The sequence below is a fragment of the Sylvia atricapilla genome, chromosome 1 (genome assembly GCF_009819655.1).
Source record: "Sylvia atricapilla isolate bSylAtr1 chromosome 1, bSylAtr1.pri, whole genome shotgun sequence".
Taxonomy (NCBI): Eukaryota; Metazoa; Chordata; class Aves; order Passeriformes; family Sylviidae; genus Sylvia; species Sylvia atricapilla.
In genome coordinates this window covers 4,058,393-4,085,283 of record NC_089140.1, presented here as the reverse complement: position 1 = coordinate 4,085,283, position 26,891 = coordinate 4,058,393, and the positions used below count along the sequence as shown (strand labels likewise).

At 49.9% G+C, this 26,891-nt stretch overlaps 1 long non-coding RNA gene across 1 annotated transcript in view; it reads left to right on the top strand.

The window, feature by feature from the left end:
- LOC136358081 (uncharacterized) overlaps positions 1–26,891 on the top strand; it is an 829,601-nt gene that overhangs the window by 223,814 nt on the left and 578,896 nt on the right. The window lies entirely within an intron of this gene.

Below are 26,891 nucleotides of genomic sequence, written 5' to 3'. Positions count from 1 at the left end.
ACTCCTCCGCTGACTGTACAGGAGCAGAATGGCAGAGTTAAAATAATGAGGGAAACAGCCAAGGGAAAAGCAAGCGTGGTGGTGTTATTGTTTTAAAGCTGAGGAAGAAAATGAGTCCAGGGAGGAGCTTTTCCAAAATAAACACCAAAATACAGAGGGAAAATGTTAAGATGTAATTAGCATTGGTACAAGTGCCATTAAATGTCTGCTGGAGTTGGAGAGCTTCTTTTACACCCACCTGGTCTATTTTGGGATTTCAGGAGGTTGGGGCTGACCCTGTTGAACATCCCCAGTCCCCTCATCCTCAGAAAGGGTGAGAAGGGCTGGGCCCCATTCAGGGTGAACAAACTCACTGGGAAAAAGATGGGAATTCAATTTGTTGTTTAGCTTGAGGCTGGTTTGGGTTGTTTTGGTTTTTTGGGTTTTTTTCTGATTCTGACCAAAGAGGGACAGATATAAGGATGGAGCTGAGAAAAAACATGACTGGGAAGGGATTGTCCCCTCTCTCCCCATGCTAATGGCTGCAGTGGAGAGGAGATGGTGTGATGGGGAGTACCAAGGCTCCTGCAGCCTGGCCTGGCAAGGACAGGACTCCTCTCAGTGATGTCCCCACGGCCCTGAGCTCTGCTCTGTCCCTGGGCACCAGGGAGCTGCAGTCAGCCTCCGTCCTGCAGGGTGTCAGTCATGCTCTCTGGAGCCACCAAAGGGAATTGAAGGTTCCCCCTCAGCCATGAATCAATATTCAGGAGCAGGCAGCGGGGCTGGCTGATGAAAAACCACACAGCCCCCATCCATGCATGGAGAATGGCATTTAAGGCTTTATATGCCAATAAAACATTTCCCAGCACCCCTGCATGGCTTGCTCGGGTGACAGGCTCCCTGTTTGTCCTGCACACATTCATTTTATTTATAAGATCAATTTGTCTGGAATAGGTCAGCCGGCTCCTCGTGCCCGTGATCCCCGTCACTCCCACTGCTGAGAGACATTTTAATTGAACCTGCTCACGTGCTGTGTCCCCAGCACAGGGCTGGCAGCCTTGACCCCAGGCCCAGTCTCCATCCAGAATGCACAACTAGTCAGATTTTTTCCTTTGGGGCTCACCTCCCTGGAGGAGGGGATGGGAACAAGGGAGGGAATAAGTGGCACTTGGCGTTTATTTTCTCCCAGACAAACGCCTGGCAGATGGTTGCACAACTCTTCTTGCCCTTTCTCCCTGGTTGCACCCCATCCAGGTTGTTCCTGGAAGCAAGGCTCTCCTCCTCAGTTGCCTCAAAGGGCTTTGGGTCAGGCCATGTGTGGTTGTTGCAGATGACACGCTGACATATCCAAGGGTGCTGCTCCTCCAGCTGTTTATTATGGATGCCCAAGGAGCAGGAGTGAGGTTCTGGGTTGATAAATTCAGCTCTGGAAGCCTTGAACTCTGCTTTGTCTCTCTGTTCTCATGGGTCTGCTTCCTTCCTGGCAGCCTGTGCTCTTCCTTGGGCTCAGCAAAGTGGAGGCTGCACCTGAATCCAGAGCACTCTGGTGCTATGGAGCAGCTCTGACTGTGGCTCCTCGTCCTCAGACGTGAAATGGAAAAGATAAACACAAACTGTGTTGTAGCAAAGACTTTGCTTTTGTTTGTCTGCGTCTAAAGTAAAAACAGACCCTGCGAATCACTAACAAAATGTCTTTCTGCAAGTGCAAATCTTGGTAAAAAGCTGTCAGGGTTTCTTTATGCAATGGAGTTTGGAAAGCTAAATTTAACTGCTCCTTCAGGCTTCCCTCCCCTTTCTTTTGTTTTCTGGCAAAAGCTCCATTACCAGGATGGAAAATTTCAGTATTGAAATTTTCCATTAAAGTTTTAAAAAACAACCACCAACAATCCTTCCAAAAAAACCAATAGTAAAACCTACCAAAGCTTTTTTTTCTCCCCTCTCTCCTTATGCTGAGCAGGTGCAAAGAAGAGCCCTTTCTAAGATAAAGAATGGCACAGGAAGAAAGCGTAAGAGGAAGCAAGGGAAGGTGACATGTGGACAGGGACTGCAATATCAAACAATATTCTGACTCAAAGGATGCTGCAAACACATTGTGCATACTCAAAAATACTTTTTAACCATTTTTAAACTGCTTCTTGCCCTTTGAGAAGGGAAGCCTAACAATGAGTGCCTGGTTATTCCTGATTCCTACTCTTGGCAGAAGATTTGCCTTGGTGACCTCCTGAGGTCCTTTCCAACCTCATTTAATCTCTGATCCTATAAGCTCAACCCATTGAGATCACCAGAGTCCTTGTGCAGATTGCATCAAGGTTGATGGAGAGAACGTGGCAAGTGAAGAACTGAATGAATTCAGTCCACGCTGAGCATCTTTCTCCAGGCTTGAGTATCCCAGAACCACTTGGGTTGGAGAAGAACTTTAGGGCCACCAAGTCCAACCCTTAACCCAGCACTGCCAAAAGCCACCACTAGACCCTGTCCCCAAGTCTTTAAACCCTCCAGGGTGGTGACTCCATCCCTTCCTTTGCAGCCTGTGCCCGGGCTTGGCACAAATCGAGGCCATTCCCCCTGCTCCCGTTGTTGGTTACCTGTCTGCACCCCCTGTCAAGGAATTTTGGAGAAGGTCCCTTCTGAGCCTCTTTTTCTCTAGGTTGAGCCTCCACAGCTCCCTCAGCTCCTCCTCATCAGATTCGTGCTCCAGACCCATTCCCAACTCTGTTCCATTCTCTGGACATGTGCGGCACAGAAAGGAAAGGGGAAAGGGAAAGGGGAAGGGGGAAAAGGGAAAAAGGGAAAGGGGAGGAGGGAAGGGAAGGGAAGGGAAAGGGAAAGGGAAAGGGAAAGGGAAAGGGAAAGGAAAGGGAAAGGGAAAGGGAAAGGGAAAGGGAAAGGGAAAGGGAAAGGGAAAGGGAAAGGGAAAGGGAAAGGGCAAGGGAAAGGGAAAGGGAAAGGGAAAGGGAAGGGAAAGGGAAAGGGAAAGGGAAAGGGAAAGGGGAAGGGAAGGGAAGGGAAGGGAAGGGAAGGGAAGGGAAGGGAAGGGAAGGGAAGGGAAGGGAAGGGAAGGGAAGGGAAGGGAAGGGAAGGGAAGGGAAGGGAAAGGGAAGGGAAGGGAAGGCAAGGAAGGGAAGGGAAGGGAAGGGAAGGGAAGGGAAGGGAAGGGAAGGGAAGGGAAGGGAAGGGAAGGAAGGGAAGGGAAGGGAAGGGAAGGGAAGGGAAGGGAAGGGAAGGAAGGGAAGGGAAGGGAAGGGAAGGGAAGGGAAGGGAAGGGAAGGGAAGGGAAGGGAAGGGAAGGGAAGGGAAGGGAAGGTAGGAAAGGAAAGGAAAGGAAAGGAAAGGAAAGGAAAGGAAAAAGGAAAGGAAAGGAAAGGAAAGGAAAGGAAAGGAAAGGAAAGGAAAGGAAAGGAAAGGAAAGGAAAGGAAAGGAAAGGAAAGGAAAGGAAAGGAAAGGAAAGGAAAGGAAAAGGAAAGGAAAGGAAAGGAAAGGAAAGGAAGAAAGGAAGGAAAGGAAAGGAAAGGAAAGGAAAGGAAAGGAAAGATAAAAAAAGTTTTGCTAGTGATTTTAAAACACGTTCTTTGGAAAGCAGAAAGAACGTTGTGTGAGGCAGAACGCAGCTCCTCAATGCCCCGCTTGTGCTGTCCCCTCTGCGGGCAGCTCCGTGGCTGCCGAGCGCTGCCGCTGCTTTTGTTTTCTTCCGCTGAGTGACCTCCCGGTCACTGCAAATGTCACCGCGGCCCGAGGAACAGCGGCTCCCCGCAGCAGCCCCTTCCGGACGGGGGAACACTCGGTCACCGGACCAGAAACTTGGCTGCCAGCCCCAGGGAGAGCAAAGCGAGAGACCCGAGCCTGCGAGCGGGGGGAGAGCGGGGGATGCTCTCAGCGAGCCTCATTCACCCCCAGCGCCGGCACTAATCCACCAGGGGCTTCAAAAACATCCTCGACAGGCCACAATGCCCCTGTCAAATGGCACCTTTGGGAACGCGAGGGTTTTCCCGTGTTGTTTCACATCCGGACTTTGCCCCACGATATTCTGATTTGTCTGTGCACAAGCAGCACAGTCTTCCCCAGGTGGCACAGCTTTATTCTGTGCTTCACTTTTGGCTACAGCTGAGATGGGCGCGTTAAAGCCGTGATAAGGCAAATATTTGCTCAGCACGGAGAGCTGCTGATAGGTAAAAATTGCCTGGTGTAACCTTCAGCGTGCCTTACGTGGCACGAGTGGGGATGCACGGGCTGGAGGCAGGAAAATCCCAACCTCTGGAGGTTCACAGGCCATTAAAGGCACCAGTTAGCCCTCTGGGAGCCCATCTTATGGCTCACATTTGCCCTGTGAGCAGCACTGATTTCCAAGTATCAGGCACTGCATTCATCTGCTTAAATCTGCTGAAATAAGATGGAGCAGCTGATGGGGACCAGGAACCTGTTGTCCCAATTTCCAGCAGGAATCCAGAATGGACCAGATGAGTTACAGCGCCCTGAAGGTGCCTCTCTGCCCCCAAGGCCTGCACACAAGGTGTGGTGTGAGGAATAGAGACTGCTGCCCTGTAAGTGTGCCCTAATAATTTGTCAGCATCCATGTTACCAAAGTTGCCTCCTCTGGAATACAAATTCCCTCGGAGCTGCTTGCCAGCTCTCTGCTGGGATCACATTTTTCCCCCCGAGGTCAGCCAGCCCTGTATCCTGTATCCTCTCCCCTCGGAAGCAATCCTCAGCTGTAATGAAGTCCACTCCCAATTTTAGCTTTTGTTTGTTAGCCCTCTCGCTGTGATAAATATTTATTATCACGTTTATTATCACATTATTTTGGTGACTCACCGTCCCCGACTTCCCAGCATTGTTTTTGATGGGAACTTCTCTGTACCTGTTTCATTAACACCCTGCAAGGAATAAACTTTACCTCTGTCTCCTGTTGACTCAGCCCTGCAGCTCCCCAACAAAACCCTTCTGCCCCTCCTTTGGGGCGAGTTCACGACCTGCTCCTTGTCCACTGCGCTCACTTCACCCTTTTGCACTGTCACTGCTCTCCCCATGAGCAGATGGGGCTGTCCTTTCTTTGAATGCCACTAGCCAGCAAACACTGGTCCCAGGGCAGCCATCAATTTTCCCTCCAGCGCTGAATTAATCCACAGCCACCGTCCTGAGGTCCCCAACTGAGTGATTGCCTTTTTGATGTGTGGCACTGCATGTTCAGCAACAGCCAGCCGGGTTTTTAGAGACACTGATGCCATCTTCCTGCTGCAGCACAGGTTTTCTCCGGCTGAAATCTCTGTTAACCAAAGTCTTCTTTTCATTTCTACAAATTAACGTCGAGAGCTCTTCCCTCCTGAACTGAAAGGCTCATCACAGCTCCCTGCCACTGCCCACTCTTGGGTAATGTTAGTGCAAAGATGCAAAGGCATGAGAGACTCACAGGCTCTGAGGTATCAATAAATCTTAAAAGAAATGGGTATTTTTTTTTTTTTTATTAATAGATGTTCTCTGCTCCCTTTCCTCCCTTTCATCTTCCTCCACACTGCAGCCCATTACTGCAGCATTCCACTCACCTGAATCCCTCATGTCTCACCCCAGAGTCCCCCCAGCACTCTATAAACTACTGGAAATCTCTCCTCTGTCTGGCAGAGCTTCGATCTGCTCGTTACACAAAATCCAGTTTTGCTCTGCTTTTTGCCTGCTTTAGTCTTGCTCGTTTTGTGATCAGTTCAACACCTTTTTGTTTGCATTCTCTAGTCTCCAGCCAAATAAAAAAACAACAACCCAAACCTCTCCTACCCTAGGAGCTGTCAGCTTGCCCTGTTACCTGCCCATCTTTGTCTCCTTCCACAAACCCAAGGTTTTCAGCTGCTGCTTGCAGAGGAGGTTGCTCACACCAGTATTTTTTTGCTTTATTTCTCAATCTCTCAGAAAAATCTCCCAGCTGCTCCCCCCTTCAAATTATTTCTTTTTCAGACTCGGGGGTTCTCTGCAGTCAGTGCTGACCTGTGTAACTCCATGTGATGCTCCATCTGTTGTTGACTTCTTTGTGTTTACTTACTGAGGGGAAACTGAAAACACAATTTCCAACTCTGGCCGGTGTTCCTGCCATTCCTCAAAAATAAGATCTGCCGTGGATGGAGCTCTGATTTCGATCTGTTAAAGCCTGTGGCTCAGCCCCAGGGACTCTGGCTGAGGGAGGACATGTGAAAAGTGTCCTGTGCAGTGCTTCATCTCCTGTGAGACACATAATTCTCTCTGTCTCAGTCTCCATACTGAGATGTCAACAGCTGAACCTCCAGTTCAAGTGTATTTATGCATATTTAGCCCTGCATGGCCAGTGAGGTGTATTAAAACCAGTTTATTTCAGAAATAGCATCATTTTTCCTGGCGAGGGAGAGCAGCTTCTCTAATTTTCTGTGCCACTTGTATTTTTGGGCTTAGCGAGGAGGCAAAGTGCCAAGGAGCGACAGCCTGTTTACCTAAGAGCAGCTAAAAGAGCTGTGTGGCAATCAAGGTATTGAGTGGGTTGGGCTGAAAATAGATCAGCTTTGGGAAGGCTTTGATCAGAACTGTTCACTGGGGGCCTGGCTGGCCGTGAGCACCAGGGGCAGCCTCCCAGGGGATATATCCCTCTGGACATGTGCTAAGCAAGGTACACACACTCCTGTTCCCCCCATGAACCACACCATGGAATGGGATTCATTATCAGGAATGTGGTCATTTTTTTTTTTTTCCCACTGGGAAAACCTCTTTTGGAAGGGTGTTTGTGGCCTCAGTAGGATGTCACTGAGTCCTTCACCTCCACCTTCCTCAGAGAATGATTGTTTAATCCCTTGAAGCTCTCATGAGCTCCCACCAAACCAGGCTCCAAACCTTTCCCGAGCTGTTTTGCCTCTTTCTTTCTTGATGAGCAGACATGCCAAGCCCAACCTACCCGTGTGATTACCAAACTATTTGCCTACAGCTTCACATATCTCCCTTCATACAGCCCCTTGTGCCAGCTCTCTTCTCTGGGCTTGTCTACATAGCAATTTTGGCCCAGGCTCCAGGTCTGGCATGGCTTCTGGCATCCTGACAGGCAGGACAGATTACAGAAGAAAGGGTTTGGGCTCTTTTGGTGGCTCCAGGAAAGCTCTCACCCCGAGATAGGAGAGCATGAGCACAGACCAAGGTCTGGCTTTGAAGGCGTGGGATTCAACAGGTTCAGTCACAGGCCCTGGGCTCAGCTCCAGAGAGAACAAACAGCATCACATCTCTGTAGCACTTTGTTCAGGAGTGTTCCGCTCCTTAATTGCTGTATTTTGCAGCAGTTGAGGCACTATGGGCTTTTTTCTTTGCAGTTTTCCAGCTGCAAACATCAGGGAGAACAGGCCACTGTGCAGGGGTCCAGCACTGTAAATAATAAGGGCTCTCCTCAAGCTGCCTCAAACAGAGCTTGTTACAGGCTCAGTGCCCACTGTTATCATGAAAACCATGGTTACTCCAGGAATTTTCCATTTCCAGGGCTGTCAGGCCCTTAGTTCTGCACCTCATCCGTGGGGGAGAAATAACAGCACCAGCTCAGGGTTGTTTGAAGGTTGCAGAGCATGCTAGGTCCATCCCTGCTCTGGATGGCACTGCCTGTACCTGTCCCCAGCCCTGCTGATGTTTTAAGGCTTTATCAGACTCCACAGGAAGGGAGTTGAATGTGGTCCAAGCAAATTCCTGAGGTTTTCCAGCCTCCTGTTGCATCTGGCACAATCTAGCTGAGGAGCTCAGGGTCACTGGCTGCAGGCTTCCTCCTCCATCTTCCAAAGGCTGTGTTGTGTTTTACTCTATAAAGGTATTAGAAACTGAATTCCTCTTGGAACATAATGATGCTGCCCACGCCGTTCCCCTTGCAGATTTTGGGAATTGCCTTGCTATCCGCATCAGTCCTTCCCTGGATCAATCAACAGCACAAACCTCATTGCTGCATGCCTACAGCTCTGGGAGGCTCAGGGAAGAGAAAACCCCACTGTTGGCACATTTGGGTTCAGAAAAAGGAAATCAGAGTGAAGGACTAGAAATGGCAGACTTTTGCAGTTCCATTGTTTTGCTCCTGGGCTCATGATGCTGTGCTGGATCTAGAGTGAAGCTGAGCAGATTTCCAGTGGAATGAGGATCACCCCCTCAATGAGCCCAGAGGGGTGAGATCCTCAGCTTTGGCTGCAGTTCCATGGAAAACAAGATAGCAAGGAAATATTGTGACCTTCCAGCCACCAGCCTGAAGGTCCTTCCTGCCTGATAGAGGAAGCAGCAGTGGGTTTTTTCTGTCCAGCACTGACTACACACAAGGCTGTGTTTTCTCACTCACATCTTTCAGTTACAAGTGAATGTGAAAGGCAATTTCAAGCTTTGAAATGTTGAAAGCCTGGAAAAAAATGGAATTTTCAAGTCTGGGGACCATGTATGGGTTTTAGCGGATGCCTGAATACTTTAGGGGTTGTATTTTGGGATGTTCCTTATGCTGCTGAATCACAGCCCAGACACTGAGGTTTGAGAACTGCTGGTTTAGGGGAGCTGGTTTCAGACACTGAGGTAGAAGGTTGGGAGGCACAGCGTGCACTTGGGATCAGCTGACACTCCTCAATTTGTTAAATCAGGTAATCTGACCTTAAATCCAAACCCGTAGATGCAGCCATGGAAAGAGCACTTCCAGGAATAGGCCATTTATCCTGTCCCTGTGCACAGAATTACAGCAAGATAATAATTCTGGAACATGGTTTATTTCCCTCTGGTTGCTATGCCTTCTGGATGCTCAAAAGAAGGCATTTTCTTGTCCTTTCCCCCCCCCCCCCCCCCCCCCCAATTTTAATTTGTTTTTATTTTTAATCCTAACATTAGCATTCCCTTACTCACTGACTCCAAGGGTTTGAGTTTTAAAATGGAGAAAACAAATGAAACTGGAAATAAATTAGTGCTGCCTCCATGGGAAAGGTGCCTGCCAACATCCCAGCCCTGCTCTGTTCACAGCATCCAACTTTTAGCTTCTGTCTCTGTGGGATGCTGGGACTGACTGCTCATCATTATGGGCCAAAGCACCCAAAGCAGCACATCAGCTACAAAACCCAGCCCCTGCTCCAGCACATTGTTAGCACCCCTAATAAACACTGTGCCACTGGAAATCCCAGGTGCCCAATAATCCCTGTGTGAGCAAGCACAGGAATTAGCCCAGCAGCCAGCTCCTGACTTGTTTGCATTCAATGTGCATTTAAAAACAGGCAAAAAATAAAATAGCGTGACTGGATAACATTCCTTGGAAATTGTATTTCAGATCACCTCAGCCTGGTGGCACATTCAAAACTTGCTAGCAAAGCTCAAAGAACAGCCCCAGTCAAAGACCCTTTATTCCATGGGGTTTCCAGGCAGGCTTATATAGTTGACATAGGGATCACATTTATTTTCAGGAAAGAATTTCAGGGAGGAAAACTGGTGGGTACTGAAAGCAGCTTTGTGTTCTGCCACTAGATTCCAAGCAGGACACCTGAGTCCCTAAAAAAACCCCCAAAACAACAGGATCCTATTGCATGCTCCTGATCCCAGGGGTGGTCAAGAGTGGCTGATGCTGAGGGCTGTCTCCTGTTCTGTTGGGTCAGAGCTGCAGCCCCTGGGTAAATCTCCCTGTGCTCCCTTTCCAGCCAGGAATGACCCTTTTAGAGCAAAGCTCATCTCACCCTAAAGGAGTCAGCTGGAATAAATAAAAAATTTCCTACAAATCCATCTTGTAGGCTGCTGCCTCCTGCAAGGATGTTAAACTTTTTTGAGACCCCTGCCTTGGCCAGGGGCTGGGGGAGAGGAGCAGGAGAGCTCTGCTCAGCCAGGCAGGAGGATTTGGGGAGTCACAGTGCCCTGGTGATTCTATGCAAGTTTTGCCCATGTGATGCTTTTCAAAATGACCAGTAAAATCATTGTTTCCTTTAATTCCATTGCTTTCTTTAATCCCAGAGGTGGAAAGGGAGGGTCTGTACAGCACCTCAGTGCATTTATATCCGCCATTACCTTAAGTATCCTCAGACCAGGGAAAGATTTCCTCATGGCTCTTGTGTGGCCAGAGATGTTCTATCAGGCCAAAGTGGGAAGGGATGTCCACCTCCTCCAGGTAAATTAAAATTATGCCTTTTACTCCTGCTGACTTTCTAGCTGCCTCCTCTTGGTCTAAAAGCATGGAAAATTGGGGGTTTGGCATAGACAGTTATGGGTAACATACCCAAAGTATTCATCATCACTTTGGGATTAAGTAGTCCCTGGCATTTTTTGGCAGGAGAACAGGCAGATGTGATCAGAGAATTTCTCTGTCACTTCCTCTTCACTGTTTGTGAACCAAGGGATATTTCCCAGCTTTGTTCCATGGTACATTTGCATTCCCAAAGAATTGAAGCTGACAAGGTTTGTGCCAATAGGCAGACAGGTACAGAGGGAGAGAGAGAGGGAGAGAGAAAGGGAAATTGACTGTTTCTGGGACACAGGAACCCATCCAAAGGTTCAACCTGAACTCTTAGAACCAGGGAAGACCAGGTCATGTATGGGATCACTCACTCCTCTCATGAGTGGCTCCCCAAGGAGCAGGGAAAACCTGCACTCACTGTGTCATCTCAGACTGGTTTGAACAGGGGATAAAACCCACAGCAGAACTTCTCTGGCTCAAACTGAGCCCTCCCCATCATCCTTGTCCTGCATGGACAAGATAACAGAGGCACAAGGAGTCACTGGCAGTGATCTGAGGTCTGATGGTTTCAAGTGATGGAAAACATGAGTGGATGTTGGTGTTGTGAGCCACTGACAGACAAACCCAGCCTCCAGCACATCAGGCTTCAAATTCTGCTTTTGTTTTTGTGTAAAGCAGCCTGTCCCTGTCCAGGCAAGAGCAGGGAGAGAAGCCAAGCCAGGCTGCAGGTACCGAGGGGACAGGAAAGAGCAGCTGTGGGAAGCAGCAAGCGTCCAGCCCAGACCATCTGCTGCTGTTGGATTAATCTCTAACCTGCGCTCTTTGCTGGCCAAGGGAAACTTGTTAGGCTGAATTTGTATCTCTAGCTTCAGGTTACAGCCTGGCATGTTAAAATAAACCATCCCTGACTTTGTGTTAGCTTAAAAGCCTGGGCTGCGGATTAGAGATGGAGAAGAGATCGTGGAAGGAGCTGTTTGTGTTCACCAGTGAGGGGAGGAGACAACTCTGCGCTGCCAGCAGCTTGAGCATGGCCAGAGCACCTCCTTGAGAAACAAGAAAGGATCAGAGGCCCAGGATATGGGAATGTCTGAAAAGAGCCTTGGACCCACGAGGAAAGGCTCTCCTCTGCTCTGGGATCAAGCGTTGTGTGCTCTGAAGGAGCAAATTGGAAACATTTTTTATTCTCCTGTTACTATTGTTTCTCATGACCACTGTTTGTCTTGTGTTCTCTTGCACACCATCCTCTGCCAAAGGAGTAGCAAACTTGGAAGTATTGTAGAGGAAGGAGATTATTATTTTTTTTAATTTCCTTTTTTTAAATGTGAAATAAAAAAAAAAAATCAGATCTTTTCCCTGCCAGTGAAAGGCAAGGAGAGAAACAGAAACGTTTTGGGGAAAAAAGCTGTCTTCCCAGCTTTGTTGAACGCTGGAGAAGGAGGAGATGGGTGAAAAGCACCAATAAAAAGCAAAGTTTGAGGAGTGGACTTGAAGGCTGCCTTACTGCTTATCTAATTCCCCTGCTAACGGGGCGGGCTGTCTCGCAGGATGGTTTCAGGTAACATCTGCCCGAGTCTCCTGACTCACCCGTGTGTGGGTTTTGGATGCGCTGGAGCTGAGCTGAACCTGCCAGGCTCTTACAGTTTGCTTTTACACACATGGAGGAGAGCTGGGCTGCTTGGACCGAGCGTTACAAAGCCTCTTTCTAGGAAAGGAGCTTTGCGTAACACAAGGGAAAATAGGTCGTTGTCAAGGTTTAGGGCATTTGCAGAAGAAAGTGAACAAGTGGTGCGGCGTGGCCGGGCTAGAGGGGAGAGCAGGATCTGTTCCTGCTCTAGACAAGGCTGTGCTTTGAACGAGGGTTTGGCTGGGAGCAAAATCAGCTTCGTGTTTACGGCAGCGGGTCTCGGATTCTCCACGTGATCCTTGGCAAAGCATCCCATGGCAGGGCTGTGTCTGGGTGCAGGGAGGAATCACCGCCCCACACACCCCCGGCTTTGGGTGCCGAGCTCTGTGAGGAGCGCTCAGGGCCAGGGGAGAGAGATCATGGCCATGGCAGAGCCAGAGCAGAGCCAGCCCAGGGACACAAAACGAGGCAAAAAATTAACAACCACCGGCCTCCTGCAAAAAGCACCGCGAAGTCCTTACAAACGCGCCATCATCGGCCAAGCAAAAAAAATCCCAGGGGAGATTTTGGGAAGGGATCCAGCTGCCTCCCTGAGCACAGCACGTTACCTTGCCGAGGGCCGGGGGCTGCCCGGGGTACAGCCTGTGCCCGAGCTGCGGCACCCGGGGCGCTCTGCGGAACATCTGCCACCGCCCGGCCCCCGCCGCCGGCCCGCCAGGACATCTTGTTTGTGTTTTTGTGCGGAGCACACTCCCAGCGGGTTATGTCAGAGGTGAGGAATGCGGGGCCACCCTGTGTCATGAGATCAGACTTACATTTTTAGGCCGAGCGCTTACCGTATTTGCTGGGAAGCGGCGCGGGGGCCCCGCAGGGGTGGGAGATTCCCCCTTCGCCCGCATCCCGCTTTTCCAGCCCTCGCTCCAGCCCAGCCGGGTGGGGCGGATGGGGCCCGTCTGCTGGAACAAGCTCTCCCTCTGTTCCTCGCAAGGAGCAAGAAAGGAAACGCAGTGAATTAAGGCGAATGAAAAGGCGGCAGTGAAAGGCGGCCGGGCGCCGTGCCAAGCGCAAGGCGAGAGCTGGTGGCGAGCTGCTCTCTGCCGCCGGCCAAGGCAGCGGCACCCGGGGCTGCCACAGCGCCAGACTCACCCAGGCACCCACAAAACATCCCCGGCGGAGGGGCTGAAAGCCTGAGGAGCCACACCAACCCACGCAGCGCCAGCCAGGAGGTTTGGCTTGCAGTGAAGAAAGCGCTTTGACCCAAACCAGCGCCCAGAGCAGCGGCTTTGCCCCGGTTCTGCTGCTGGGAACCGACCCTTACGTCCCACCTTTCTAAACTTTCTGGGCTGCTTGGCCCGAGTCCTACTCAAGGAAAACTGGTGCAAGGCAGCTCTGCTGATGTCACACAGGGTGGCTGCTCTGCCCGTTCCCAAGTTTTCCGCCTTAAAACTTGGAGGCTCTTTAGCAGCTCAGCATCCCAGCTAGGGTAGCACGAGAGGAGATGCTTTGATCCTGGTGCCCCTGCAGTGAAAACCCACAGAGGCAGGGTCAGACCCTGGCACAGGGAAGGCTTCTCTTCTCTGCCCTGGTGGGGCTTTTATTTCCCTTTGTTTCTTTCTTCCCCCCATTCCCCCCCCCCCCTTTTTTCCCCCCCCTTTTAATTTTCCTAAAACAGCTACAACAGTAGATTTTGAGATCGAAAAGCCCAAAAATGAAGATAAACACTTCCACAGACCATGTCCAAAATGCTGCTGCTTAATATTTTCTGGTTAGTTTTGTTTTAGGGTTTGTTTTGTTGTTCTGTTTTGCCCTGCAGAGGGTTTTGACACGGTGGTGTTTTGTTCTGTGTCAGAAGGAAAAACAAACCCTGAAATACCAGAATCTTTCACACAATGGTCTTTCCTTTCTCTAAACATCCCTGTGAGCTGGGCCTCTTGCTGCAGCTCTCGACTCTTCCCAGAACAGGAGAACAAATACTAGGAAATGTGGAGGGATGAACTGCACGGATGAGCTGCAGGGAGCTGGCAGCACCAGCTCCACATTATTCCATGTCTCCAGTGCTGGCTGGTCCTCACCTGGAGGAGGGAGGTGAAACCTCCAGGAAGTGCTGATGGTTCCTGTCCTGCTGGGAGTTTTCTGCTGTGCACATCAGTCTCCCTTTTGTGTCCCTGTGAGATGAAACAGGACAATTTCAAGTCCTCATCTCTTGTTCTCTGGCATTTGCTGTTTGTTGTGTCACTCCCAGATTTCTTTGATCACTTTACCATAGTCCCAAAAGTCTGTTTGGGAAATTTTTCCTTTCGTGGCATGAAAATGAAAACGCTGATTTTAGATCCTCTCCAGACTTGTGATGCTGTGGAGGTACCAGAGAGTGTCTTGAGGACATGAGAGAGGTGACCAGCAGGGACAGAAGGGACTAGCAGAGAGCTCCAAAGGGACCTTCAAACCCAGAACCGTCCCCTGTTCACCCACAGAACACAGAGGTGATGTGCTCACAGGAAGGGGCTGCTTGCTGCCTCATGAAAATAAGGAGGGAGAAGCGCTGGTGTGGGAAAATGAGGCTTGTTTAATGGTTTAGGAAATTATCTTCTCTTTCTTCCCACTCTCTTTGTCTGCCTTGCCCTTCATAAAGTCGTGCTTTGATAAGATTTTCTTTTTTATCATCCGGGGTGGAGATTTCACTTCATTTTCCCTGGATTGAAAAAGGAAGGAAAATGGGGCTTCATGCAGCATTTAGCAACAGCCTGGGACACTGAACCAGGGCCAGGGAAGACCTGGAGAAGGGGTTGCAGGTTGATCCAGGACACTTTAAAGGACATGAAATAAGGATCCTGGCTTTCACGAGATTTTTCAGCTGCCTGGGATGCTTTAAGAAACAGAAATCTTCAGTAGCAATGATTATATATATATATATATATATATATATATATATATATATATACATGTATTTTGATTTTATATAAGTTGAGTTCTACTGCAGTGAACTCATTTGTTTCTGTTATGCTCCTTCAGTTTGGGGGAAAAACACTGGCATTGCTTAGCAACCTTTAAATCATTTTGGTAGAGCACAATAATGTGGGAAGGACGAAGCTGATGTCTATTACCCTGCCCCAGGTTACTTGATCTCCCAGATATTAACTTACCTGACCTTCTTGTTTGCTTCTGATCACCATTGTTTTCTGAATTGCAGTTGAGCATCCTGAAATCAAAGAATATCTCAGGCCGGAATGGTCCAGAAGGATCCTAGAATTGTTTGGGGTTAAGGTTAAGGAAGAACCTTAAAGATCTTTGTGTTCCAACCCACCTCCCATGTGCAGGGACACCTTCCACTCTCCCAGGTTGCTCCAAGCTTTGTCCAGCCTGGCCTTGGACATTTCCAGGGATGAGGCAGCCACAGCTTCTCTGGGCACCCTGTGCCAGGGTCTCATCACCCTAAAAAGTGAAAAATAACAAGGATCAACAAGTCCAACTCCCTGCTCCTTGTAGGACTGCTATAAATGTGCATTGCTTGACTTTAACGTTGGGTTTTCACTGCCTCTGCAGCATGGCAGAGCACCAGGCTCTCTGGGGAGATCCCACAATACAAGGCAGCAAAATCTCCATCTAACCCAGGCAGGCAGCTGCTTTGCCTTGCTGCAGCTCAGCAGTGGGATGTGTTGTGCCTGCCAAAGCAGATACTGAAGCTTCTTTCTTTCCTAATTGTCACTTTTCCTGTGACTGCTTGAAACACAGAACCAAGGAGCACGGAAAGAACAGTGCTTTCCCTGTCAGGGATGGGGTGGAAAAGGCAAGGGGGAAAAAAAAAAAAAGGCTGAAGGAAGAATGTGGTGAAAGGCACCACAACATCCAGAGGCTTGACTCTGATTTGCTCGATGCAGTGTAAACAAGCAGGTTACAAAACTTGGAGCTCTGACTGGCGCTGGCACCAGAAAAAACAAGGAAAACATGTTTTAGACCAATTATACTGTAGAAGATACATGAGATTTTTCAAGATATCTAAAGCCATCAGCATCAGACAGTGCAGTACTTTGAGTTTTAGGGCCAGATGTAAACAGCAGGCCTACCAGAACCAGATATTTAAGCTGATATAAAGTGACTGCTTTATTGTTTCTAAAGATTTTGCACTGTTTGAAAGATTACCTACCAAAAGATCTCTCTGCTGCTCTTCCAACATCTCTGCTGGGATGCCCTGCAGCAGGCCCAGACTCATTTTTCCCAAGTTCTTTACCCATCTTTCTGCTCTCTGTGCAACAAATCTCAAAATAACTCTGGCATTCCATGAAAACTGTCTTCAGTTTGCCCTTTTCTGCTGGATACTCCCCCAGCCTTTCCTGACCTATGGCCATATTTCCCCACCCTTTGTAACCTACATCTAGAATAAAGCTCTGGGCTCATAATCAGGGCAGGACTGCCCTGGCTTGTGCTCCTTCCTATGAAACTCACTGGAAGAACATCCCACATCTTGGCCTCTTGAGCAACTCAACTCACCTACACAAAGGAAAATGAGGCAGAGCTGGTAGGTCTGAGCAAAGGGCCCAGGTCAGCCCCTGTGGAGAAATAGGATAGGACTTGCAGGAAGATCTTGTTCCTTGATGTTCTCCAGGTACCCACTGGGAGCTAGGCAGAGCTTTCTGGCTTTCATGGATTCAGCTCTGTGTCCCTCCAGGCCACTTCTCCACTGCTCCATCTCCATCTGGTGTTTCCCCATCCCATGATGGAGCAGGTTGTCCTGCTTCCTGATTCATCCTTCCTAGTTCCCTCAGGACAGGCAGAGAGCCACAGAAGCCTGTGGTGGTTTTGGTTCTCCTGAGCTGCAGTTCATTGCTCCAGCCCTTTATGCTCCTGTATTCTTCAGGGAAAAAGCAATGATCAGTATGATGGTCCATCTTCCTTTACCAACCAAGCCCGCACTTCAGCTGCCCTTCCCTTCCCAGGAGGACGGAGAGCTGGGAGATGGGATGACACCTGAGAAATGATCAGTGGTGCTCCCACTCCAGAAAGAAGTGTAGGAGGTTTCAGGCAGCCTCAGCATGGTGATTTCATCCCCTTCAGCAGGCCCTTTGCCAGACACATCCTGTCCAGCTTGTACTGGACAAACTGGCAACGAGAAGAGTCAGTGGCAGCCAACTCCAAATGGCCAAGACCAGCCTCTTTCCAGTGCTCAGGAGCTGATTCATGTTTTGCTTTTCTGCCCCACCCAGTCTAGAGTGAGTTCAGCACATCCCTCTGAGCTTCACTTTCCTGCTTTTAAAGCTCTCCCTCCTTCAGAGACCTTCCCACATTCATGGCCCAGCCCAGCTGCCACCAATTCTCACTCTTTTCCTGGACTGGACACCAGGGCAGCAGCCAGGAGCTCGCTGGCTTTGATTCATCATCCTCTAGGAAAAAAAAACTGCTGATCCTGCTGGTGATGTTTCCTCTTGACCATCTGGCCCAGCACAAAGACTTGGTGCTCATCTCCACCCCTGTCTCGAGGGGAAAGGCCACTTCTGAGGGCCACTGTCCCTACAGGGCACTGCTGAACTTGGAATGTGGGAAGTGGAGCTGTGGGGAAAAAACTGGCTATGGGAGCATGGGAACACTTTCCTATCCCACCAGCTTTGTGCCACCAGGCAATGCTCAAGTTTGGTGTGTGTTAAGAATCAAAACCTGATGGTTTCCCGCAGGACTCATTCAGGCTCCTGAATGATGTAAGCATTTGTTGTTCCTCTCCTTAAATAACTACAGAGCAGAGCCAAATGGGCTTTCTCTCCAGCAGATGGGCTGCTGACAGGTGCTGCTGGAGGCTGAGAGATGGAAAATCAAGGATGCCCTGATATGGTCTGTCACTAGCTTGAAGAGAAAAAGAAGCAGGTGAAGTCTGGTCTCCTTGTTCTGTCACATTATTCAGATGCTGTACAAATATAAAACCACAATATTATTTTGTTAGGAAACTATTATTACATCATCTTAAAGGCAGGGAATGGAATATGTCCTAAAGATGGAAGGCTGGGATATGTCCTTTGGGACACGGAGGATCTGCTTCCATAACACAGGTCCCAGGATAAGCAGGGTTCAGTCAGAATGGCATTGTGTAAAATAACAGCAAACAAAAGCTTTTCTTTGTCCCTAAATAAGTAATTTCTGTGCTTCCTTTGTGGTTCAGTCTTAAAGCCTTTCTGAATCCAAGGAGGATGTGGTCACAGTCATTGGAAACTCCAGATGCTACAATATAAAAACAAAATCTGCATTAAACCCACATTTTTAATGAGTTAAATCTCATGTGCTTTCACTCTATTTTTCTCACAGGGTGATGGCAGGCTGCTGCAGTTTTCATGCCCCTTGGAGAGCATTTGCCCAGTTCCTCAAAAATCTCCCCCTTGATTTTTTTGACAGGATACAGTCTTTTGTTATTTACTGATGTCACTGTAGCCTAGGAGAGAAATCAACAGAGTCATGAATTATAGACTATGCTTGTAGGACATTTCACTCTGTTTGATTTAGTGTGAACAAATTCCAGATAATTAGAGATGAGTTCAAGTTACAACACTTCACTTCTGTCTTCTGAGTTGCCCTAAGTGGTGAGGAGTGTCTGGGTTGAGTATTTTCAGGGGGGTCATTGGGAAGGTGACATCCTTCTGTGTGTGGGTCTCAGTTTTGAGGAACCCACTCAGGAAACACATCAGACTTTGAAAAAAAAGCCCTCAGAATCCCCAGGGTGAAAGCATCACATGGTGTTGTGTGGGTTTTCTTCAGCTTTAGCTGTGGCATCCTCCAAGTGGCCCTTCACGTGCAGGTCACTTCCATCTGAGCTACCACCTCCTGCTGCTGAGCACTTGAGGGATAAAGAAAGAAGCATCTTGGCTTGGGTTTTTGAGATTTGACACTGCTTGAACATAAAATGGACTATTTCTGCAAAGCTTTCCACCAGCATCCTCATTTTGTGTGTAGAAAAGCAACTCAAGCCTTCCACTCAAATTAAAAACAAAAAAACAAACAAACAAAAACCCCAACCCCCCCAAAAAACCCCAAAAAACACACAAACAAAAAAAAACCCAAACAAAAAAAACCCCACAAAAAATAAAACCAAAACCAACAAAACCAGAAACAAAACAACCAAAAAATGAAAGAGGTATGGGAAGAGGCCAGAGTCTTGCTTTCTCCTTGAAAAACAAAACTCTTGCTTCAAAGCAAAACCAAAGTCACATCATCATGATTTTGGAAGATGATGTGCAGTGCTGTACATCGGCAAGGGGAGGGTGTCCCTGAGCACACAGCCACCCCAGGGCACAATCAGGAGAGTTAACTGGACTTTTCCATCTGAATGCTCCATTTATTATAAATAACCATCATTTTAATCGTAACTCACTGCCTGCTGGAAGTCCTTCAGTAATGGTGTTGTCATCTGTGGGCACTGGGGAGGAGAAGGATGTGTTTGTTGGTTGTTTGATGGACTCTTTCACAAGGGCTACCTTCAGCTCTTCTCCATGTGCACAAAACACCACAATTTTGGAAGCCTGGGTGGACTTTGGCAAGGTCCTCTTCATACACCCAACTACAGCACCAAACACACCCCTTAAGATCATCAAGGTGATGCACACCTGCCTACCCTTGGAGTTTACACCTCTAACTGTTGGTTAAAAATCTGAGCAGATTATTAGGCCAGTATGTGGATATTGAAGGATGCCTCAGCTCGGGTTTTGAAGGTTTAGCTCATGATTTTTAACTCTTGGACATCACAGGAGCAAATACTTGGTTTGCTTGCAGTCTGATGAACCCCATGGTTTCCAGCCAAGCCCTTGACCCAGAGAACCAAGCCAATAACTGTGTGACTCACAAGGAAAAATTAGCAACAAGAGCAATAAAAATCCTTGGAAACATGAGCAGACTCCTGTAAAACACCACAATGGCACAGTCAGTTATGGAGCAGCCCTTTTACCACCTGGGTGGAAAGGAGGCATGGATCTTCTTTGGATGTAAAAGTAAAACTCTGCTTATTTCTGTCTCTTCAGGATGGGTGGAACAAGGAAGGCATCAAGAAACTAAAACCAGAGAAGGAACAGAATGAATATTTAAGGAAAAAAAAAATGGCAGCATCTGGCAAAATATTTTCTCTTTTTATTCTTATTTGGGGTAATGGTTATTCGCCACCTGAATGGTGCTGGTGGTTGTGACTCCTCTCAGGAGTAAGTCACAGAGTCACAGGGTGGTTTGGGTTGGGAGGGACAATAAAGATCATCCAGTTCCAACTCCCCCATGCTCAGTTGTACTGCACTGAGTGATGGGCTGAATGCACAACTCAGTCCCTGGGGTAGTGTCTGGTGACAAGTGGCTTTGATGAGACTTAGAGGAAAGCCACTCATGGTGGAGGGAAGCACTTGGGGTCCCAGCTGGTTCATGTTTTACATGCAGTCATAAAAAAAAAAAAAATCAAACAATCATTTAGCATGCAGTCAGTGGATGGAGGAAGGTTTTTTAAACCAGAGTCATAGCAGGTCATGGCCAGTACTGATTCCTTGCTGCTGTGGTCAGAGGTCCCCTCTGATGCATGGGAGGGACTCTGCTATCCTGAGCTGATGTGACCTGGAAATCCCTGTGGTCTTGGAGTTCCCCTGGCTCCAGGCCCATGCAGGGGGGTGAAGGCACTGATTGCTGTTCAACATCCTGTCCCACCAGAGACTGGATGGAAAATATTGATTTCCTTTCAGAGGAGGCACATTCAGAGATGCATTTATTGAGGGCTGGTTTCTCCTTGGAGGCAAAGGGAACGCAAAGACAAAGCCTTGTCATGTTGAAGGCTCCAGGCATGGAGCAGGAAGATATCACTGGCACAAGGCTCTATAACATGCAAGATCTTAGTTTCCTACACCAAACCACAATGCAGACTCCTGCCTGCTTTGTCAGCCACCACAGTGCCAGCAAATATTAAGTGCTGTCTCCACCAAGGTGCTGACAGTACCAAGGTGACATCTCTTGCTGCTCCTTGGACAAAAATGTCACATCCTCTCTGGGGGTGTTTTCAAGCTAAGGTGCCCTTTCAGGCCCAAGCTTCATGGCTGGGAAGAAGCCTTCTGGGATCAGAGGCAGAGGCAGAAGAAAACAAGACTAAGGAGGCACGAGGTGCTTGACCTGGTGGCAGCTGTAATTGGCTCAGATCTGTTTGGCTCGTGGATATTCACCAGTGCTGTTGGCAGTGGGATGTAAGAGCCTCACCAGCCCCTGAGGTGCCACATTTTTCTGCACATGGATGCAGTGACTGCCCTTTTGAAGGAGGTTGTTAATCTTTCCCATGTCATTGCTTTGAGTGATGGAGCAGTGAAACACATCTGCTCTGTAGCACCTAGAGAGGAAGCCCAAAGACCTGGTCCCTCAGAGAACAGCCCACACTCACCCACTTGAAGGACAGAGACCCCTCTCTAGAATTTCACAGCCACTTGGGAACCTTGAGGCTGAAAGCCCCTCCATGGCACATACCTGGAGGAGCACTTCATCTTCTCTGGCCGTAAGAATTTGTCTTAACTAAAGATTTTCAATTAAAAGTCAAGACTGAATTGCTGCAAAGTGCCAAAGACAAGAGTCATTAATACCGGAATGCAAGTTTTAAATAATTTTTAATATGCTCTGCAAGACATTCATAAAAGGCCCTTAATCAATATGCACTTCAATTCCTTGCATTAGGGTTTGAGAAATTTAAATTCATTGCAGGGAAAGGGTCGAGAAATCATAATGAATTTCCATCAGAGCTCTTATATAGCCAGACCTGGGTGATCTGCAGGGTTCAAGCTGTTGGGAGAGCATGGCCAAATGGATCAGACTTTTTTGGTGTTCCCAGTCTCTGGATAATGGGTGTTATGGCTTGTCACTGATTTGGATGCAAATTTTGGAGTCCCTGTTTGTGACAGCAGCTGTGATTTTGCTTGGCCATTTCAGCCAGTATTAAATATTCACTGACAATTTAAGTCTTACCTGACCATCCCCTGGTGAGAAGAGCAGAGAGGATGAGGATGGGCAGAGGTGTGGACACCAGGGCTGCAGGTGCTCCTGCCTGGGGAACCCAAATCTTCCCGTGCAGCATTCCCATGCCCTCACAGATTTGATAACTCTACCTGCACACATACAGGGTTTTGTGGTTGGTGCACAAGCAAAGCAAGCTAAAACTCCTGCTTCCCACTGCCATCATCTCACAGCAGGAGCATGGAGAGGCACGAGCTTTCCCAAGATGGGGAAAACAAGACAATCCAGCCTATCCAAGAAGACACTGTGGCAATGCAGGTTTGAAGCTAAGCCTGTGCTTAAGCATTTGGCTGGATCCAGGCCAGAGGTGCAGAAAAGAAATTTCCAGTAAGGAGAAACCTCTAGGAAGAACCAAACCCTAGAGGAAGCTCAGGGTGAGGTTTGTGCTTCCTATTTCAGTCTAAAAAAAGCCCTGTCCCAGGAGGGGGTGAGTTTCAGTAACATCCAGAGTGTCTCCTACACACACATGCCAAATATTCCAGTTCTTGGTATCCAGCACAGGGGTGAGGACAAGTAAAGCACATGGAAATGCCACATGCACATAGACCCTCAGAACATCCTGCAGGTAGCCCAGGGACAGAGCAGCATCAGCCTTGGAATGGCTCACAGGAGGAGGGACACATTGAAAGGAGCAGAGGTGGTTGTTGTGGCAAACTTGACCCCCAGAGATGACAATAGGGCCTGGGGATTTATCCCGTGGCTCTCTGCATGCTCTGTGCCAGGGGTTTGGATAAGGGCCAGGTATTTCTCTCACCATTTTTCCTTGGGGGAAGGAAGGCAGGAGCTGGAGGCTGTGCCCTAGGAGCAGGCTGGATGCAGCCACACTGTTTCAATGGCTGAAAAAACCACAGTCCTGTAGAGGAAAGCCAGGTGAAGGTATTTATTAGACTGCCTCAGGCCCTGCTTAGTTTACTGCCGGCCTAAAAATCCCCCAGTGCTGGGAAATCAGCTTGGACCTTGAGTGCACATTGCTGGAGCTCAGCCTGCGTTCGGAGGGTGCATCTGTCTGATTTTGCAACCCTGACGCTTGAAACGAGCTAGGGAAAAGCAGGCAGCCCTTTGGAGAGGGATAGAGGGAAATAAAAAAGGAAAGAAAAACAGAAGGAAACCAAAAGCGCGGGCGGGAGGGAAGGGAAAGGCACGATTTTGTCTCGGGAAAGCGTCGGAGCCTCTGAGGACTGTCTCCGCCGTCGCCCCGCATTGCGAAAGAGCCTTTGGCTCGGGTTCGGGCGCCCCTCGGTTTTCCAAGGGATGCCGGCACGGAAAGCCTGTCCCGGTGGCCGCTCGCTGGGCGCAGCGGGGATGCCGGGGATTCGGGAGGCCCCGCGCCGGGGCGGGATGCGGCGGGAGCGGAGCGGGAGCGGAGCGGGGCCGCCTGCCATCTAGCGGCACCGGGACCCGGTCCCCTCCCTGCCCCGGCCGAGGGAACCCCCCGAACACGGCCCAGACCCCTCCGACACCCACCGCCATCCCTCTGCATGCGGGGGGATCGCCTTCGGGTTTGGGGGGTTCCGAGGGGATTCTGCCAGCGGGGCTGGAGCATCTGCCTGGAAAATGCGCCGAGACGAAAATGCGGTGGAGCGTGAACGTGTTTGCGAGCTGAGGAGCCGCGCTGATCCCAGCAGCCATGGACTCCTGCCTGTGGCTCTCTCCCCCTCCCCTTCCTGCACCTTTCCCCCTCCTTACTCCTCCGCGAAGGGATTTTCCTCCTTTCCCTCCCTTAAAAGCAATACCCTGTGGCGGGAGCAGGGCTCTCTCCTCCATCCCTTCACATTCACTGCAGGCTCCCTCCTGCCTCCCATTTTGTGGTCTCGTTGCTCCCCCACTGCTGCTGGTCCCCATGGAGAGCGGCGGGGGAGACACAGCCACGTTTCTTCTCTCTTCCTTCTCCTATGTCTTAAACACCCCCCAGGTCTTTCAGGGATGCTGGCCCCTCTCTGTTTCTGCACCCAGAAGTTTGCAAGCTGAAAGGGTGGGAGAGAGGGGGGTAAGGCCTTGAACCCCCTTTTCTTTGTATCTTCCTGCAAATTGCATCATGCAGTAAATCTCCCCTGTTGTGCTGGGAGCTCCCTTTTATTTTGGGGGTGACAGTGTCCCATTTCATTCCCGGGGGAGGAAATGGAGGTGGCATTTCAAAGGCCACCCCAGAAGGGGATGGAGTAATGCACTTCCTAGATCCCGTCCTGCCCCTTGGTGTTCTTTTGAGGGGTACAGAGCAGAAAACTAACATGGACATATTCAAACAGCCCCCACCAGGATGCTTATCAGATGCAAAGAGGTGCAGAGCTGGAATCAGATTGAGAAGGAGAGGGAAAGCTGGGCCCTGGGAAGTTGTGAGATGTTGGCCAGTGGAAATGGGGTGCCCAGGAGCAGCAGTGGTTCCTACCTGAGGCGTGTCATAGATGATGCCAGCAATGGCTCCCCTTGGCAAACCTGCAGGAGACACAAAGATCACCTCTGATGGAGTGGGTCAGAGCAGTCTGGCAGCACCCCAGGACCCAAGAGCACAAGGAAGATGGCACAGGAACGCTGTGGGTTTGTGCCCACAGGCCCTCCATTGGCAGAGGATGCACAAAGCCCTTCTCACTGAAATAAATTTGGAAGTCCAACCAACCCCAGATGTGACCCAGTTCTGAGGGGCCAGTTTGCTCATGGTCTCTTGTGTCAGCTATGGCTGGATGCAAAACCCTGCCTGATTTTCCTGCCATCCTGCACAACTTAACAAGGATCCAGCAGTGCGCTTTGGATCCAAGGACTCCAAATCAACACTCTGCATCTTCAGCAGTACCATCACTAAAGGGCCATTTGGGGTTTCCTTGTGTTCTCCCCACTCACTCACCTCTAATCTTGCTCCAAAAATGTGTTCATCCTCCTTTTCCTTCCCTGTTTTTTATTCTTTTATTGCTTTGTTCTTTTATCTAAAAAAACCCCAATACAACTTCAGAAGTTCAGATTGGCTGTACAGTCCAAACCTTCTGCTACCCCAGAAGGGCATCAAATACATCATTTGGATTTATTCACAAGGACAGATCAGATGCATCAGTCAGATGCTTCTTTAAGTCCTTTGTGTGAAGTGCTGTGTCCATAGTTAGTAGGGAATGGGTAGGGAGGAGGTCTTTTTGGCCCTTGTCTTGAAGTTCCCCCTTACCAACTGGAGACAGTGCTGGGAACTGGTCCCAGACTTTTTTTTTTTTTTTTTCCAAGGAGAGGCATTGCTGGGGTCAGCACTCTGTGCAAGGCAGGGTTTTATCCAGGGGAAAAGGCTCTAGGCATCAGTCTGGCCCATCTCCATCCTGCAGTGTGCTGCCCTGGGGATCAAACCTCTGTCACTGAGGAGGGGAGAAAACCTCCTCTGAGGAGAAAAAAACCAGATTTTTGAGAAATGTTGCTACTTTGTACGAGTACCTTCAAGTGTAGCATAGGAGAACAGAACTGCCCCTGGTCCCTGGGGTGTCCCATCTCCCAGGGTTCTGCCCATGTTTCCTCTACCATCCAGCTGGCTGGGATCCCTCATTCCTCCACATGAGCCAGTTTCTTCCCAAGCTGATTCCACAATCTTCACATCTTAGCTCCACGGCAATCTAGAAGGGGACTGCAGAGCCGGTTCTTACACTTTTATCAGCACAGGATTAATTAAAAAAAGAATTCAGAAATAGAAAACAGCTCAGCATTAACCTCATGCAAGAGCAATTTCCAAGCAGGTATGCCAGCGAAATAAAAACAGCAATTTGCAGCTAAATAAAAATAACAGTTAAGCATTTGAAACACAAATGCACCATTCAGGAGCAGCAGATAAATATTCAGACACGTTCATTAGGAGGTTGAGGCTGTCTCTCAAATAAACAGACAGGTACAAAATAGCAGCCTGAATACTCCAATTACGCCAACATTGCATCAGTGCCGATGCTCCTGGCTCTGGGAGTGGGAGGGGGAGAAGGGGAGAGGGTGAGGAGGAGGAAGGCAGTGGAGAAAAGGCGCGTGGGAAATGTTTTTTGGGGTTTTTTTCCATTTTTTTATTATTATTATTATTTTAAATTTGCCTTAAATTTTGTTTTACGTAACCGGCGTTCGGATTCCCTTCCAGGGAGGGTTTAACTCCCGGGGATGGGAAGTTCTGCCTGACGTGGGCTTGCTTGGCGTGGCTCCCAGGGAAGACCCCCCACACTGGGGAAAGCGAGGCTTGGCTCCTGCCCTAAACCCACCCTGCACAGCCCCGGGGGCAGCGAGGGACGGCCGTGGATCAGCGCAAAGCAAAACAGCACCCAGCCCAAAAGCTACAAAGCCTTTGGAGCTCAAGTCCTGCAGCTGATCGAAAAAACAACATCCCGCCCTCAGCGCCCCGCCATCCCCCTTTGCCCCTGCCAGTCCCTGCCCCGAGGCTGGGGACAGGCGCTGAGATGTGGCTCTGGGACAAGGGGACACCGGCGGTGGTTGGTGCAGGGTCCTGCTGGGGATGCTCAGGGACAGTGGCGTGTCCCCAAGCCCAAGGAGAGCCACACTTTTGGGGGTGACATGTCACCTGGATGGGGACAGGAACCACCCTGCCTCACATAACACCGCAGGGGGACACGGCATGAGCCCTGGGGATGCTCAGGGACAATGGGGTGTCCCCCACCCAGGGACAGCGACACTTCTGGGGTGTCATGTGTCACCCACGGGAGGAGCAGTACTCCCACCGCCCACAAACCCTGCTGTGGGGCCGGGGGCGTGCTCAGGGACAGTGGGGTGCCCCCAAACCCCAAGGACAGCCACACTTTCGGGGTGACATGTGTCACCCGGGGGAGCGCGGCGGGCGTCCCCCTCGGGAGGGTGTAACACTTCCCACCATACCGAAACTCGGGTGTGGGCCGGCGGGGCTGCCCAGGGCTGTCCCCCCGCCCCGGTGACAGCCGCCCTTTGGGGGTGCCCCGTGTCCCCCGCGGTGGCAGCTGCGGCCTTTCCCCGCTCCCGCCGCGCGGGGGCGCAGCGCTCCCCTCACGGCGGGCCGCGGGAGCGCGCCCCGGCGGCGCCGCGCAGTGCGCGTGCCCGCCCCCCGCGCGCTCCCCCCGCCGGCCGCGCGCGGCGCCGCGTGCCGAATCTGCGGCCGCTGCCCAAGTGCGGAAAGTGCCGCGCCTCACCCGCGCCGCGCTTTACCCCGGCCGCGA